The sequence below is a fragment of the Humulus lupulus genome, chromosome 3 (genome assembly GCF_963169125.1).
Source record: "Humulus lupulus chromosome 3, drHumLupu1.1, whole genome shotgun sequence".
Classification (NCBI taxonomy): Eukaryota; Viridiplantae; Streptophyta; class Magnoliopsida; order Rosales; family Cannabaceae; genus Humulus; species Humulus lupulus.
The window spans coordinates 109,009,365-109,025,538 of record NC_084795.1 but is presented as its reverse complement, the minus strand read 5'-3'; positions in this window follow the sequence as shown (position 1 = coordinate 109,025,538).

Genomic DNA, 16,174 nt, shown 5'->3' with positions numbered 1-16,174 from the left:
AAGCTAGAACTAGTCGACCCAACATAGATTTTCAACTTTCTCAGTCAAACATGATAATATATATAACCCCAAATTGAGAACCACGAAAGAAAAAATATACCGAGAACCAAAAATCCTATATTATAATCCATAACCAATTATGTTAGTTCTAATTCCCAATACAGAGACTCATAAAATATATATATATACGCACCAGATGTGAACGGGCTCGGTGTTGGGTTTGGGTTCAAGAATGGAGTTGAGTTGAATGCCGGTTTGGGCTCAAGCAAGGAGATCATCTTGGCTCGGCTTTAGGGGAGAAGAGGCATCTGGGCTCGACTTTAGGGAGAGAAGATGCATCTGGGCTTAGCTCGGCTTTAGGAGATCAACTAGTGGTTCGCATCTGGTTCGCCTAGTTTGAGTTGGATTGCAGAGGAGAAGAGAGGCGTAGGGAGAGAGATTGCAGAGGAGAGGAGAGGCGTAGGGAGAGAGAACAACTCCCTATATAACTGAGGTTTGGGTTTGGGTCTCTCCATTGGGGTCATTGGGGTTTCTGTGTTTGGGGTTTGGGGGAATTCTGAGTATGGGTCTGAAAGTGAAGGGAGAGAGAGTATGGTTTCTGTGTGAGACAGAGAGGAAAAATAAGAAGAAGATAGAGGGAAATGAAAAAAAAATTTGGTGGTTTTATTTGGTTTCGCGGGAAACAAAAGGGTGTGTCTGAAATAATTTTTATAAATATATATATATTTACATAATTTAGTATTAATTTTTACAATATTTGTCCAATTAATAAAACCATTTTTTTAACTAATAAAAATACATAATTTTTTATAAATACATATTTACATAATTTAGTTTATTTTTACTATTCATTCATTATAATTTTATATTTTTTATTCGAATTTTAGCGACATTTTATGAACTTTTATTAACTGTCGGTGTTGGGGTCAATAGCGATACCTTTTAACTGTCGGCATTGGTCTCAAATTAACTGTCAGCGTTGGGGTCAATAGCGACACATTTTAACTATCGACATTGGTCTCGAATTAACTGTCGGCGTTGGGGTCAATAGCGACACATTTTAACTGTCATCATTGGTCTCGAATTAATTTTCGGCGTTGGGGTCAATAGCAACACATTTTAACTATCGACATTGGTCTTGAATTAACTATCGACGTTGGGATCAATAGCGACAGTCAAAAGCAATAGTGACAGTTATTAGCTGTCGGCGTTGGTCTTTATGCCTACAGTTTTTAACTGTTGGCGTAGAGTCCCGCTAAGCAATTACGATAGTCAACAGAGTTGACTGTCGTGGTTGGGTGTTGGGAAATCCCAGTTTTGTAGTAGTGACAAAATATAATATTTTTTTATTTAATATATAAAAAATTATATATGAAATGGTATTTTTGAAAATTTGGCGATTTTTTGTATAAAAAAATGACATTTTCTAATGTTATACCCAAAATTCAGCACTTCCACGTGGTAGCCCGCGAAGTGTTGATGTGTTAAGACAAAATCTCAGGACACAACATTCCCCATCAGCCGTCATGAAGAGTGACCCTCGCCACTCCCCCAACACTTAAGAAAAGGCAGGACTTGCAAGAGTCGACCTACTTGTCCCATCGCATGAAGCCAAATGATCTTCAATGACCACCCCAACACCTATCGTAAGAAGAAAATGGCACTAGCCAGACTCATAAGTCGGACCAACACACATTACAAGGACCAACTAAGTCGTCATCAGTCATAGCTGGTCATCGAGGCCCTCGTCGATCGCCAACCACGGTCGTCGGTCGCAAGTCGTGGTCACCAGTGACCCTCACCACCCGAACCTTCTTCCACAATAGAGTGCGCCTTCAACCTTTAAATGAACATGACACGTCAGATTACCATTTTTGATGAGACAAAAATGTGTCTCCATCAAGTGTAGCAAAATTTAGCCATATTGGGAAATAAGGTGCCACTGACAGCCCTTCCTATCTCCATGGCTGTAAATAGTGCAACTAAAAATGTAACATGGGTGGAAAAAAAATTCAATGACTGTCATTTTTAGATAAGCTCCTACTCCCCATTACTGTAACTGCCCGAAGAACAAGATTAAACTCAACTTGTTCTTGAGGGTTCAAAGTTCATAAATAATATTGACTAAAGTGGACTTACGTCATCTTTGTTGGGTTGAACCACTATAAATATTTGTCTCATTCATTTATTATTGCATTTATTTCTCTTTTCTTTGGCTCATTGTTCATCCATAAGTTCAGCATTGAGATTTTACACACAAAACAACTCTTCACTTATTTTTTTGTGCAAGTTGACAAAAAAATGAGTCAACATTTTGGTGCTTTCATTGAGAGTGTGAGTCTCGGAGGGTGATCTTCTCACCTACCACCCAAGGTGGCCCACCCCCCGCTAGTCATGGAACCTAAGTGTGGTCCAGCCAAAGAAAATAGGTTTGTAGCCAAACCGAATCCCCCTCCTCCTCTGAGTAACGTCGAGGAGGACCCTAATGAAAACCTTGATGAAGGCAATGGCGACTACATCCCCAAAAGCCGGAGGCAGTACGAGAGGAAGTTGCCACCATGAGAGAAGAGATAGCATAGTTGCGCGCCATGACCACCACCGTTGTAGCTGAAATGGTTGCCAAGGGATGGGACATGGAGCAACGCCAACGAGAGGTGACCCTCGCCTTCGAGACGACAGTACACATGGTAGTGAGACGTCGCCAAGCTCCTTCAGGGAAACCCCATGCCTTGGACGGAGAAGGAGTGGAGCAATTGATCACTCGTCACTCCACGAGCACTGCAAATCTCGAGAGATCTTGGTCCAGGCAAGATGACTCCCTCAGCCTCCAAACCAGGGAAGACAGCACCCACCTCAGGCTCGTGAGCATGGTGAACGCCCAATTAGTCGTTCACGTCATAGGTCAGAAATAGGCGAGAGGAGGATGCCAATATCACCCACATTGGAACCATTTTCACATACCTTGGAGAAATAGTAAGACCCATAAATGAGCCTGACCTACACGAACACCCTAACGACTGACGAGGTGACACCCAAGGTCAGAACATGAGGGAAGAGCATGGACACCACCGTAGGAAACTCCTAGTCGCCAATAATCAAGCGGTCTCAGTCGCCAATGGTCGAGAGGTCCATGTCACCAACGACCAAGTTCTTGCCCAAATTGAGGAACTTAGGAGGGCGATTCAAGAAATGGACAGGACCAAGAATGGAAACCTGCTTTGAATCCAAGAAAGGTGAGCCCCTTCTCTCCCGCCATTATCGACACACAACTACCTTACAACTTTAGGATGCCACTGATGGTGACCTATGTTGACAAGGGAGATTAACGAGAAGACCACCATTACAACAGAGATAAGTTTGATAGGCAAGGCCTTAATGGGAGAGGTCGAGGAAGGCATGGCCCTAATGGGCAAGGCCGAGGAAGTCGAGGCCCTGATGGGCAAGGCAGAGGAAGTCAAGGCCCTGATGGGTGAGGCCGAGGAAGTCAAGGCCCTGATGGGCGAGGTTGAGGAAAGCGAGGCCCTAATGTGCAAGGCTAGGGGAATATGCGTTGTGGGAGGCGAGGCCCCGATGGGCGAGGCCAACCTCAGCGTGGTCGCCAACAACGACTACTAGGATAGCCCAACGCTTGTGTGCAAACCGAACAATACATGGAGGGTGTGTATTGACATTAGCGACCTCAACAAAGCGTGCCCCAAGGATTTCTTTTCGTTCCCTTAGATTCACCAACTTGTTAACGCCACCTCCGGACATGAGCTACTGTCGTTCATGGACACTTATTATGGATACAATCAAAAAGCAATGCATCCCTCAGATTAAGATCACACATCATTCATGATGAACATGGGCCTGTATTGTTATAGGGTCATGCCCTTCGGTCTAAAGAACACCGGAGCCACCTACCAACGTCTGGTCAAGAAGATGTTCAAGGAACATAGAGGTCTACGTTGACAATATGCTAGTAAAATCCAAAAAGGTCGTGGGGCACGTAGGTAACTTGGAAGAGGCTTTCACAATTCTCCGTCGGTACAACATGAAGCTAAACGCACAGAAGTATTCATTCGAGGTCGCTTCCAGGATGTTCTTGGGGTATATTGTCAATTCTAATGGAATCGAAGCAAACCCCTACAAGATCAAAGCAGCATACCCCGACAAGACCAAAGCAGTCATCCACATAGAGTCTCCTAAGCAAACAAAGGACATACAGAGCTTGACCGGGGGGTTGCTACCCTCAATCGCTTAATTTCAAAAGTCAACCGATAAGTGAATTTCGTTCTTCAACCTTCTTAGGGGAATTAAGAAATTTGAATGGACAGAGGAATGTGAGCAGTCCTTTTAGAAGATAAAACAACATTTGTTACAACCACCTGTCTTGTCCAAACTCGTACCTATACTTAGTCATTTCTGACCACGCATTGAGTGCATCACTAGTTCGAGAAGACAATAACGTACAACATCACGTCTATTATGTCAGTAAGTGAAAAATAGACATTGAGATGACGTATCCCCAAATGGAGAAGATTGTTTATTGTTTGGTGCTGGCGTCCCAAAAACTACGACTCTACTTTCAAGCTCATCCAATCAAGGTGTTGACGGACCAACCCCTCCGACAAGTGTTGCAGCGACCTGATGCCTCAGGTCACCCATTGAAATGGGCCATTGATTCGGGGCAGTTCGAGAGCACTTATCAGCCAAGGATGACGATAAAGAGATAGGCCCTTGTCAATTTCATAGTCAAATTAAATCGGTGAAAAATCAATGACAGGAGACGATGGATGATGTCCAGTGACCGAGGGAAGACTATTGGCAAGTTTATGTGGATGACGCCTCCAACAAGCATAATGTCGAGGCAAACCTAATCTTGGCAACCCCAGAAGGCCACTGTATCCATTGCGCGTTGAGTTTTTTGTTTTTCTGAAACAAATAATGAAGTTGAGTACAAGGCATTACTACCGAGATTGCACATGGCGAAGGAATTGAAAGTTTAGTGTCTAACGATCAGAAGCGACACACAACTAGTGGTCAATCGAATCCTTGTCGAGTACCAAGCCTGCAGATTACACATGACCGCCTTCCTCACCAAAGCCAAAGACACGCTTACCCAGTTCGATCGTTACACAAATGAGCAGGTACCTAGAGAGAAAAATTCCAATGCCAATGCATTAGGAAGTTAGCGAGCGCAAGAGATGCGGAGACCCTCAATATAATTCCAATAAAATTCTTGGCAGCGCCCAGCATCATCCCTGCCACTAATGACACCATTGGCGATCGCATCAATGGCGGCCTCGCCATCGGTGACCACGTCAATAGTGACCGTGCCCTTGGCGAGGCCATCAGTGACAACAACAACATCCCAATTCTAATTGACAAAGAAGAGACATGGATGGCCCCCATCATCAAATATCTAAATGAAGGTGTACTCCCATTGGATCGTAACTTGGCAAGGAAGATGCTTTACCAAGCACCTTGCTATGTCATACAGAGCGGTCACCTTTATCGGAAAGGGAATTTAATGTCGCAACTGAGGTGTGTCACCAAGGAGGAGGCCCAAACCTTGTTGCAAGAAGTCTGCTAAGGATTTTGTGGTGATCATGTTGGGGGAAAAGCCTCTCTAAGAAGGTACTCTGGCAAGGTTATTATTGGCCTACCATGAATGATATGTGGAGTACGTGAGAAAGTGAGACAAGTGCCAAAGGTTCACTAAAATCTTGAGAGCTCATCCGAATGAGCTGAAGCAGATGCAGAGCCCATGGCCTTTCACAATTTTGGGATTGACCTAATAGGTCAACTTCCTGCGAGACGGGGCGGAGTCATGTATGCAGTGGTCGCCGATGACTATTTCACTAAGTGGTGTGAAGCAGAGCCATTGGCGACCATCACCTCCAAGAAAGTACTGAAATTTTTCGTGAAGAATACCTTTTGCCGCTACAGGTTATCGTACAAGAATGTGTCCGACAATGGAATTCAATTCGACAACGAACATTTCACAAGCTTTTATGTTCACCATGGAATTGTGAAGAGCTTTTAAGCAGTGGCACACCCCTAGAAGAATGGACAAGTAGAGGCCGTCAAATAAGACCCTCAAAGATACTTTGAAAAAGTGACTAGAGGAAGCAAGAGGTGCTTGCCTAGATGAACTTCCGAAGGCACTATGGTCTTAAAGGATCACAACCCAAACTTCTATCGGCCACACGCCATTTGCGCTCGCCTATGACTATGAGGCAATGTTGCCCGTTGAATTAGATGTCCCGTTACATAGAAGAATGAACTACGATCGGGAGCAGAACCAGACACTATTTTTCGAGTCACTAGATCTTGTTGAAGAAAGGCGGGAGCAAGCTAACTTCTGGGTGGAAGCCTACCAACTATGGGTGGCTCACTACTTCAATGCTCAGGTCAAGGACAGAAAATTCTCCATATCGAACTCATCCTGAACCACGTGCTTCTCAATATGTGACACCCATCTGCCAGGGTCCTAGGTCTGAAGTGGGAGGGGCTCTATTGGTAGAGGGATTCATGCAACCAAGAATATACAAGCTAGCAAGACTTAATGGCAAGGCAGTCCCGAGCATTGGAACGGAGGGCACTTGAAGAAGTACTACCAATAACAGGGTCGGTGCCCAACTTTTGTAATCGAAGAGGAGCCTTTAGTCGGTCGCTCTTAATATTATTACTTTGAGTTTTTGATGTCAATATTGGTGATCTCTATGTAATGGTCCTTAGGCCATATTTAATGGGAACCAAAATAGACATCCTCAGGACAGTCTTGATTTTTCTAAGTCCACTATAAGATCTAATATCATATGGTGAAACACATTGAGTTAGTCCAACTGATAAAGAGAAAGTGACATTTACAAAGAACTTAAGGGGTCGCAACCTGATCTCAAGTTCGGTAGTGGGAACATTAGAGCCATTATAGGTGATCGGGTGAACACAAGCAACTTGCACACCGTGGTAGCCACTATAGGCGACTGAGAAAAATATGCAGTTCCCTTGAGACTCACGAGATTTGTCATAGATGCAGAAGAGATCCCTCGCAGGCCCCTCCGTCAATCAGAGGGTTGGTTGCATCATAAGTGACCAGGCACCCTCACTCACCTAGTCACTTGGAGGCATAACAAATATCATGTGCATGGAATAAAGCAACAGACAAGAAAAGTTCATGAAAAAGTGTGAATCGAGCAAAGCAGAGTGCATGTAAAGTTCGAGCAAGGTGCATACTTAATGAAGCATGCAAACAAACAAGAGCAAAAAAGTGGAATCCAAAAAATTTTGCAAAGCAACATCAAGAATGGATGCGAAAAGTAAGTAGAAGTCATCATCAACATACATCAAAAAGCGGCCTAGGTAAGGCCAATCTTCATACAAATATGAGCAAAGCTCAATGTAAAGAGCAAAAAAAATAAAGAAAAACAACGATGAGAAGCCTATGCAGGATCAATGGAGCGGTCGTCGTCGCTAGTGGCACCCTCACTAGCGGCGATCTAGCTGACGGCGCCCTCGCCGACATGGTCCTCAAAAGAAGTGACCCCCTTTTCACCACCTCGCTATGAAGCATCCTAATCATTGAGCTCGACAATGTCATTCTCCAAACCCTCAGTGACGTCATCATCAACCTCGTCATCGCCTGTTGCCTCAGCTAGGCAAGCCTTGCAGTATGTCAAAATGTTTGTGGCAGCTGGCTCGCCCATGAATCTGAAGCCAAGACTGGGATTGAATCACTAGAGATAAAAGAACCTACTGTTAGTCTTCTCTTTACCACCCCTATTTTCCACCTCAACCTCATGACAGAACTTTCCACACTCATCCATGAGTATCATAATAATGGTGTCGCGTTTGATCTTCCAAGCTTCGGCATCCTACTAGGCACGCTCTGCAACTCTAGCAGCGTCCTTGCATGTAGAACAAGCTTTTGCAAGCTCCTGCTTTGAGGTAACAAGTGTATTCCAAGCACTTTCAAGGTCAGAAAGGGCATTCTCGAGGTCCGAGCGGGTCTTCTGGAGATCCTCAGCCTCGCGTTCGAGTTGGCAATGAAGGTTAACCACGGTTAGTGCCGTGTGAAAAGAAAATGAAATTGTGAATGTACTCATAACAAAAAGAAAAAGAGACAAGTAAAAGTGGTTACCATAACAATATCTCCATCAGTTGGCGGGACAAGTCGAGAGAAGAGTGTGTAGTTGCCAATGGACAAATGCAGAGAATGCGAGGGCCCAGTGCTAAGAACTCTAGCATCCCCCTCGCCATGCTAATGCCCACCTAAAGAGGCATGGGAGGTGGCAACTCTGAGGAAGTCAGGGCAGCAAGAGGCAAAACGCACGTCGGCACCGCTGGTAATGGAGCGCCCCTCGGGAGAGGGCCTAATGGAGTGGGACCAGTAGATGTGACAGCTAGACGGCGAATTTGAACTCTCTCATCTTTCCCGCGCAATTGGCCCCAGGGTGGAGGCCATTTCTTTTTCCTTCTGGACCCCTCTGGAATAATCAAGGGCTAAGAAAAATACTCTAATGGGTCCATAGCTCCTGCAATTCAAAATTCAAACAATTTGTTAAACATGGAAGAAACAAATCCTAACATCAAATAAATAAGCTCAAATAAATAGCTTTGGCAGCAAGTGGGCACTAAATACCCAACAAATCATGAAAGAAGGCCCACTAAAAGGTGCCCTTCCACTTGGATGAGGAACCAAAAAAATTCAGATCGGCCCAATTCCCCAAACGGGACCCCAGTGATGCCTCATCTCCTATATTAAGCTCGCGACCATCCGAATCGGAGCAGAAAGAGGACAATGACACAAGCTCTGACAAGGTATGAGAGGATCGAGATTAAGATAATAAACTTGAAAAAGTTCGCTGTAAAATAAAGTTATAGAATCTTTAGATTAATTACTACTAGCACGGTTTGCTAGTATTATAAATACAAGTGACCTAGATCCAGGTCACTAGTGTAGTAGGACACTTTAGTGAAGGTCCTTTATATATAGTAATATAGAGAATTGGACTAGATGTGATTTGTTAATAATTGTTTAAACATTGTTTCATAGTATTAATCAAACAGATCAAACGATGATCATATACATGATGATCTTAATCCTGAGGTTACTATAAATTCCTATATAAGTCATCTGATCATTTGATTCATGCGTTAAGGTTTGTTAGAATGATCTGGCTAAGAACAATTGTTTTGGGGACTCAATTATATATATGGCTGGGGACATAGTTTAACAGATATGAAATCTATACCTTCTTATAGATTGAATAATGGTTCCCTATTTGGTTGACTTTTGGAACTGAAAAGGTTATGAGCGTTCACGTCGCAAACTTGTTGTGACACAACCTTCACTAGTAAAGTCAATGGTACACTAAGAACTAGATATAGTTAAAAGGGTAAAACAGTAATTTTATTCCCTTTTAAATATGAATCATTAATGGAGGATTAACGTTGTATATAATGATTATATCAATGAACATTTTATTCTTTAATAAAGTACTCTGTAAATATATGTATATAATTATCAAGAGTTCAATCTCATATTTATAGTGGAGTAATCATGAGATTAATAAATATGATTATTTAATCAAAGAGCTTTGATTAATAATCTAATACTTATTGGAGCTTGATATTATAGGTCCATAGGTCCCCACGTTGGCTCTATCAACACCATATCAAGGTAAGAGTTGATACATGGGTAAAACTGTAATTTAGAAATTTGAGAAGAATTTTATTCTTCGAGTCAAATATACAATTATATGATAATTGAGGTTAAATAATTAATTTGAAATTAATTATTAAATTTTTGAAAATATATTTATTTATTTAAATATAGAATTTCGAAATATATATATAAATAAATTTTAAAAATTAATTATTTTATTTGAGTGGGAGAAAATAAAATTGGTAAGTCAAAATAGTTTTTGATTTATTGAATTTTAAAAAGATGATGATAATGATGATATTTTGAATTTAAAATTTAAATATTGAAATATGGTTGTGATTTTTTTCCTTAAAAGGATGATACTATATTTTGTGGGAATGATTGATTTTAATTAAATAAATAAAAGAAAAATGGAATATTCCTTGAGAAAGAATACTGCTACACACATGACACAATCTAGGGACTGTGCCATGTGTGTAAGAGAGTACTAATAAAGTATTAGTATTGTTTTTATTTTTATTATTTTATTAATTAATAATTTGAAAATAGATTTTTTCAAATTTGGTAAGTTAGATTTTACCTAAATCAATTCCTAACATCATTATGAATGTATTATTATTATTATTATTATTATTATTATGAATAATAAGGTAATATATAATCTCTAATATATATATTATGTGATAATAGGAAATAGACAGTGAAAATTCAAAAAAAGTTTCAGAATATGTCAAACAAGAAATTGTTATCTTCTTCTATTATTCAAACATTTCTCAAGCCATAATCCAAGTTCTCATGTGATGAGATAAACTTGTGATTTCTAAATTACAAACTCTTGTTCTCTATGTGTCTACACACATCTTGAGGTGTAGAAAACATTCCGGAAGATCGTGGTTTGAGTACTCAAAGTGTTTGATAGGAAAATCATTATATATACTAAAAGACTCAAGGACACTTGATAGGCTTCAAGAGGTAAATATTTATGTTCTTGATTATTTGTATACATGTGCATATGATATATATAAGTATGTGTATAATTATATATATGATGCATGATTAATGATATTGCATATTAATAGTTTCTGTCTAGATGTTTTCTTGAACATATAAATTGTTTATATGAGAGATGGAAATTTTTTGTTGTTTACCAACTGGGCCCACCATGCCATTTCGCTTCGCACTCTGATTATTTTTCCAATAATTAGTACAAGAGCATGTCATTAATCTCAGCATATTATTAATTTTGTGTGGGACTATGTGCATTTTTATATTATATGTGATATATATTTGAATGGATGAATGTTCATATTGATGAAGAGAGATTCTTAAGGGTTGTATATAATGGTGCTTTTGCGTTTAGGAATTGTTCTTAAAATTTCTAGATGAAAAAATGTAAGCCAATTTTTTGGGGCATAGGAATTTTGTAATTTTTACTTCTAAATTTCTAGATCAAATTTTGATATGGCTCGAGCCCCGGGCCGTGCCCCTGCGCCCACGTCATGCCCACACACGCCCACACCACGCTGTGCCTACTTGAGCCCACGTTGCATGCCCTGCGCCCATGTCATGTCCGCTTGCACCCACGTCATGCCCGCCTGCGCCCATGCAGCCCCTTGTTCCCAGGTGCGCGCCCCTACCAGCCTCCACCCTGAGTCGTGCCCTCCTCCACTGTCGTACCTCTTATCGCCGCCCATATTGGTGACACACCTAAGGTTTGTGTTATACAAAGCCTAATGTGTTGTCACCTAAAATATTTTAATTATTCATTTATTTAAAAATATGAAATTGAATTAAAATAGTTTTAATTTGGAGATTTCAATAATTTGAATAATATTTATTATTTTCCTTAATTAAGAATGCTTTAATTATTCTCTTCCATAATTAATATGATTCTAATTAAAATCTCCAAAATTAAAATTAAATAGTTTAATTTTATTTTTGAATTAAATTACCCAAATTCAAATTGGGCCTTAGAAACTTCAACACCCTAAATTCTAGTTATAATTGTAGAAAATAAAGATGTTGAAAAATTAAAGTAATAAATTGTAAAAAGTTTTGCCTTCGTTATTGATGATTTAAAATAAAGATAACTCGAGTCTAGGAAAAATAAATCATAGTTTTTACAATAAAATAAAATTAAAACTAGGCAACATTAAATCAGAAAGTTCATTTCCCATAAAAATAACAGGCGACTATATGTCCCCCACATATTCACACCAGTCTCACTATTGGGAATTCGCTCTCCATCAGCCATCTAGGGTTACCTTAATCTGAAAAAATAAAGAAAAGAAATGAATGAGCTTCTAAGCCCAGTAAGGAAAATACACAACAAGTCAAACATAAATCAATTATAATCTCATAACAAACAAATACACATGCAATACTAGAATCATAATAGAATTCAAAGTCATAATCTATCCTATTTCACCGTCATACCAAAGATCACACATAGATCTAGATCATAAATTATATCCCGCAATCATAACATTAGTCATAAACACAAAAATAAAAAATCAAGACAACCCAAGAAACAAATAAGAGTTAGCTATATAATCATATAATCAAGCATATCATAAATTTCACAAGAGTCATAACGAAAATTATTTATACTAATCATACAACATCATAAAACCCTAGGTCATAACATAGCCTAAGTCATAATCATAAATCATATTTCATAGTCATAAGTTGTAGGTCATAATAATAATCATAGATCATAGGTCATAGGTCATAATCATAGGCCATAAGTCATAATAACAAGACAGATATAATAAAAAGATAAGTGCTTATACAGGGGTGGCAATTAAGCCCTGGACATAAGTCCATCATACAAGTTTGGCAATCGAGCCTACCAGACATCAACTTAGGTCCGCCATACATGTTTGACAATTGAGCCTAACAGACATAAGTCTATCATACATCATTGGACACCTTAGGTCCAGCCACACATAGCCCTTTATTGTACCTGAAATGTTAGGTCATACAAAACATAAACTAGGTCATAGACTAAACTACCTAATTTTCCTTACCTTGAGTGTGGTGCACATAAACTATACTTTAGTCCTTTATATGCTAATCCCGCTTAAAACCTTATTTAATAAACATAATACCATTATTAAAATATAAACTAATAGATCTAAAACTCAAACACAATCAAAACTTAACTATACCTCAACCTTGATCTTGAAGAAAAACCCTAGATCCTTAAATATTTTCTTGTAGGGTTTTGACAATAAGAAAGATAGCATTGGTTGTATGGCCTCTTTGGGTACTAGGGTTCAAAGATTTGAAGAGGTGATGGTGATGATGATTTCGACCTCAAGGTTTGTGTTTTGATTGTGGTGCACGACAACAATAGGGAGAGAGATAGTATGTGCGTGAGGGACTCAAGAAGAGCAAGAGTGAATGATAAAAACGAGAAGGAATAGGCTCTCAAAAATTCTAATTTCATTCTAAGTATAATCCAAATTTAAATTTAAATAAAATAGAATCCTAACTTCTATAGAAAATATCTCCACATTATCTTATTAATATTTTTATTAAATAATTGAGGAATAATATAACATAAAAAATATCCCAACATCTAACTACCTAAATCTCGTAACTCTAGACTCACCTGTAGTAAAATCAACATAACTAAAGATATATGAGTTCAATTTAGAAAATCGTTATACCGTTGGAAAGCTAATTCAATTATCTACAACTTTCTATAAATACTATTTTTCCAAAATCATAACATAACTGGTTCAAAAATAGGGCTGAATTACAGTACACTAAAGTTACGAAAACTCTATTTAATTATCTAAATAACAACCTAATTCTCTAGGATGATTTTGAATTTAATAAGCCCAAAATATTATTGGGCTTTAGGGATTTATGTAGACTCGATCCATAACAATTCTTAATAATACCATAATTAATTTATTCTTACGCTATCACCCCTTTTCCACAAACAAGGCTACTAATATCTCAAAACTATACTATACTATACTAATTATAACCACTAAATACTATAATCACAACCACTAAATATTTCAAAAATTATACCTTATTCTATCACTACAACTCAAGTTAAATCTATTCTATAAAATCAAGATAACCTATAGTCACATAAATAAAGAGGTCTAAGAGAAAGGTAACCCCGGTTACTACAATTCTCCCTTCCTTAAAGGAATTTCATCCTCAAAATTTGTCGTACTAAAAACCTCGGGATACCATTCCCTCATATCTTCCTCCAATTCCCATGTTGCCTCTCTTTCATTATTATTGCTCCACAAGATTTTAAAAATAGGGATACTTTTGGACCTTAACTCCTTAGTTCCCCGCTCTAAAACGCGTACTGGCCATTTTCATAACTGAAATCTTGTTTCAACTCTAGAGCCTCATAATCGAGCACATGGGATGGATTTGATACATGCTTTCTCAACATATATATATGGAAAATATTTTGTGTTTCACCTAATGATGGTTGTAAAGCCAACCGATATGCTACTTGCCCTACTTTGTCTAATATCTCAAAAGGACCTATCAACATTAGGCTTAATTTTCCTTTCTTTCCGAAACACATAATCCCCTTCATCAAAGCTACTTTGAGAAAGACTTGATTGCCTACTGAAAACTCAACGTTTTGCATTCTAGTGTCGGCATAGCTCTTCTGGCGACTTTGAGCGACAAACATTCCTTGTCTTATCTTTTCTATCGCTTATGTTGCTTCTCATAGAGCTTCAGTTCCTAAATATCATCTTTCACCAACGTCATCCCAATGAAGTGGTGATCGGCACTTCCATCCATATAGCATCTCATAAGGTGCCATGCCTATCGCGGCCTGATAACTATTGTTGTAAGTGAATTCCATAAGCGGTAAATATTTACTCCAAGACCCTGAAAAGTCTAAAGTACAAGCTCTCAACATGCCTTCCAATATGTGCATGGTACGTTCTGACTGACCATCTGTCTGAGGGTGAAATATTGTACTTAGATCTAACTTAGTGCCATGGCATGCTGTAGGCTTTCCCAGAACTTCGAGGTAAAAATCGATCCTTTAGCAGAGACTATCATCTTTGGGACTCCATGTAATCTTACTATCTCTGCCACATAAAGCTCTGCATACTACTCAGCGTTGTAAACTATTCTTACAGGCAAGAAATGAGCAAATTTTGTGAGTCTATCTACTATCACCCAAACAAAGTCATGCTGCTTGGTGGTCCTTGGAAATCCCGTCACAAAGTCCATCGCTATATCTTCCCATTTCCATTCGGGAATCTCTAACGGTTGTAATGTTCCAGTGGGTCTCAGATGCTTGTCCTTAACTTGTTGGCATGTAAGACACTTTGCTACAAACTCTGCTATGTATTTCTTCATTCCCGGCCACCAGTACATTGTCTTGACATCGTTGTACATATTGGTCGATTACGGATGAAGTGAATACGGAGTGGTGTGCACTTCTCTCATGATACTTTCTCTTAATACGTCCTGATTTGGCACACACACTCGGTTTCTATATTGTAGCATACCTTTCTTTGTTATCAAAAAATCAATATTTTGCGAGCTTTGTAGTGCTGTCGTTTTCTTAAGAAGAAACTCGTCCTCTTGTTATTTCTCCTTAATTTCCTCCATAAGAGTAGACTTTATTGTGAGATCAGCTAATTATCCCGCAATCAGCTCAATTTCGGATTTCTTAATATCATCTTGTAAGGGTTGTGAAATCCGCTTAAGCGTCAATATGCTACCATAACTCTGTCTACTAACGCGTCTGTCATGACATTAGCCTTTCCCGGATGATACAAAATCTCACAATCGTAGTCCTTAACTAGCTCCAGCCACCTTTGTTGCCTCATGTTGAGCTCCTTTTGTGTAAAGAAGTACTTTAAACTCTTGTGGTCTGTTTAGATCTCGCACTTCTCTCTGTACAAATAATGCCGCCAAATCTTTTAAGCGAAGAACACTGCTGCCAACTCCAAGTCATGGGTCGGGTACCTTTGTGCTCTCTCGAGGCATATGCGACCACCTTCCCGTCTTGCATCAAAACGCATCCAAGTCCATGTTTTGACGCATCGCAATGTACTACATACTTGCCCTTGTCCTTTGGGATGCATAGAACTGGGGCTATTATGAGCTTGTCCTTTAGCGTTTGGAAGCTTTCTTCGCACTTCTCCATCCATACAAATTTCTTTTTCTTCCTTGTCAAATTTGTTAAGGGCATAGCTATTTTGGAGAACCCTTCAACAAATCGTCTATAGTATCCTGATAATCCCAGAAAACTTCTTACTTCAGTGATGCTCTTAGGCTTGGGCCAGTCTTTCACAGCTTCTATCTTGGTTGGGTCTACTTCTACGTCATTTTTGGATACAATGTGTTCTAAAAAATGCCACCTGCTCTAGCCAGACTTGACATTTCTTAAACTTAGCCTATCATTGGTGTTTCTTGAGCCTTTCTAACTTCAGTCGCTGGTGCTCTTCATGTTCAGCTTCTGTCTTTGAGTAGATTAGTATGTCGTGAATGAATACCACCATGAACTTATCC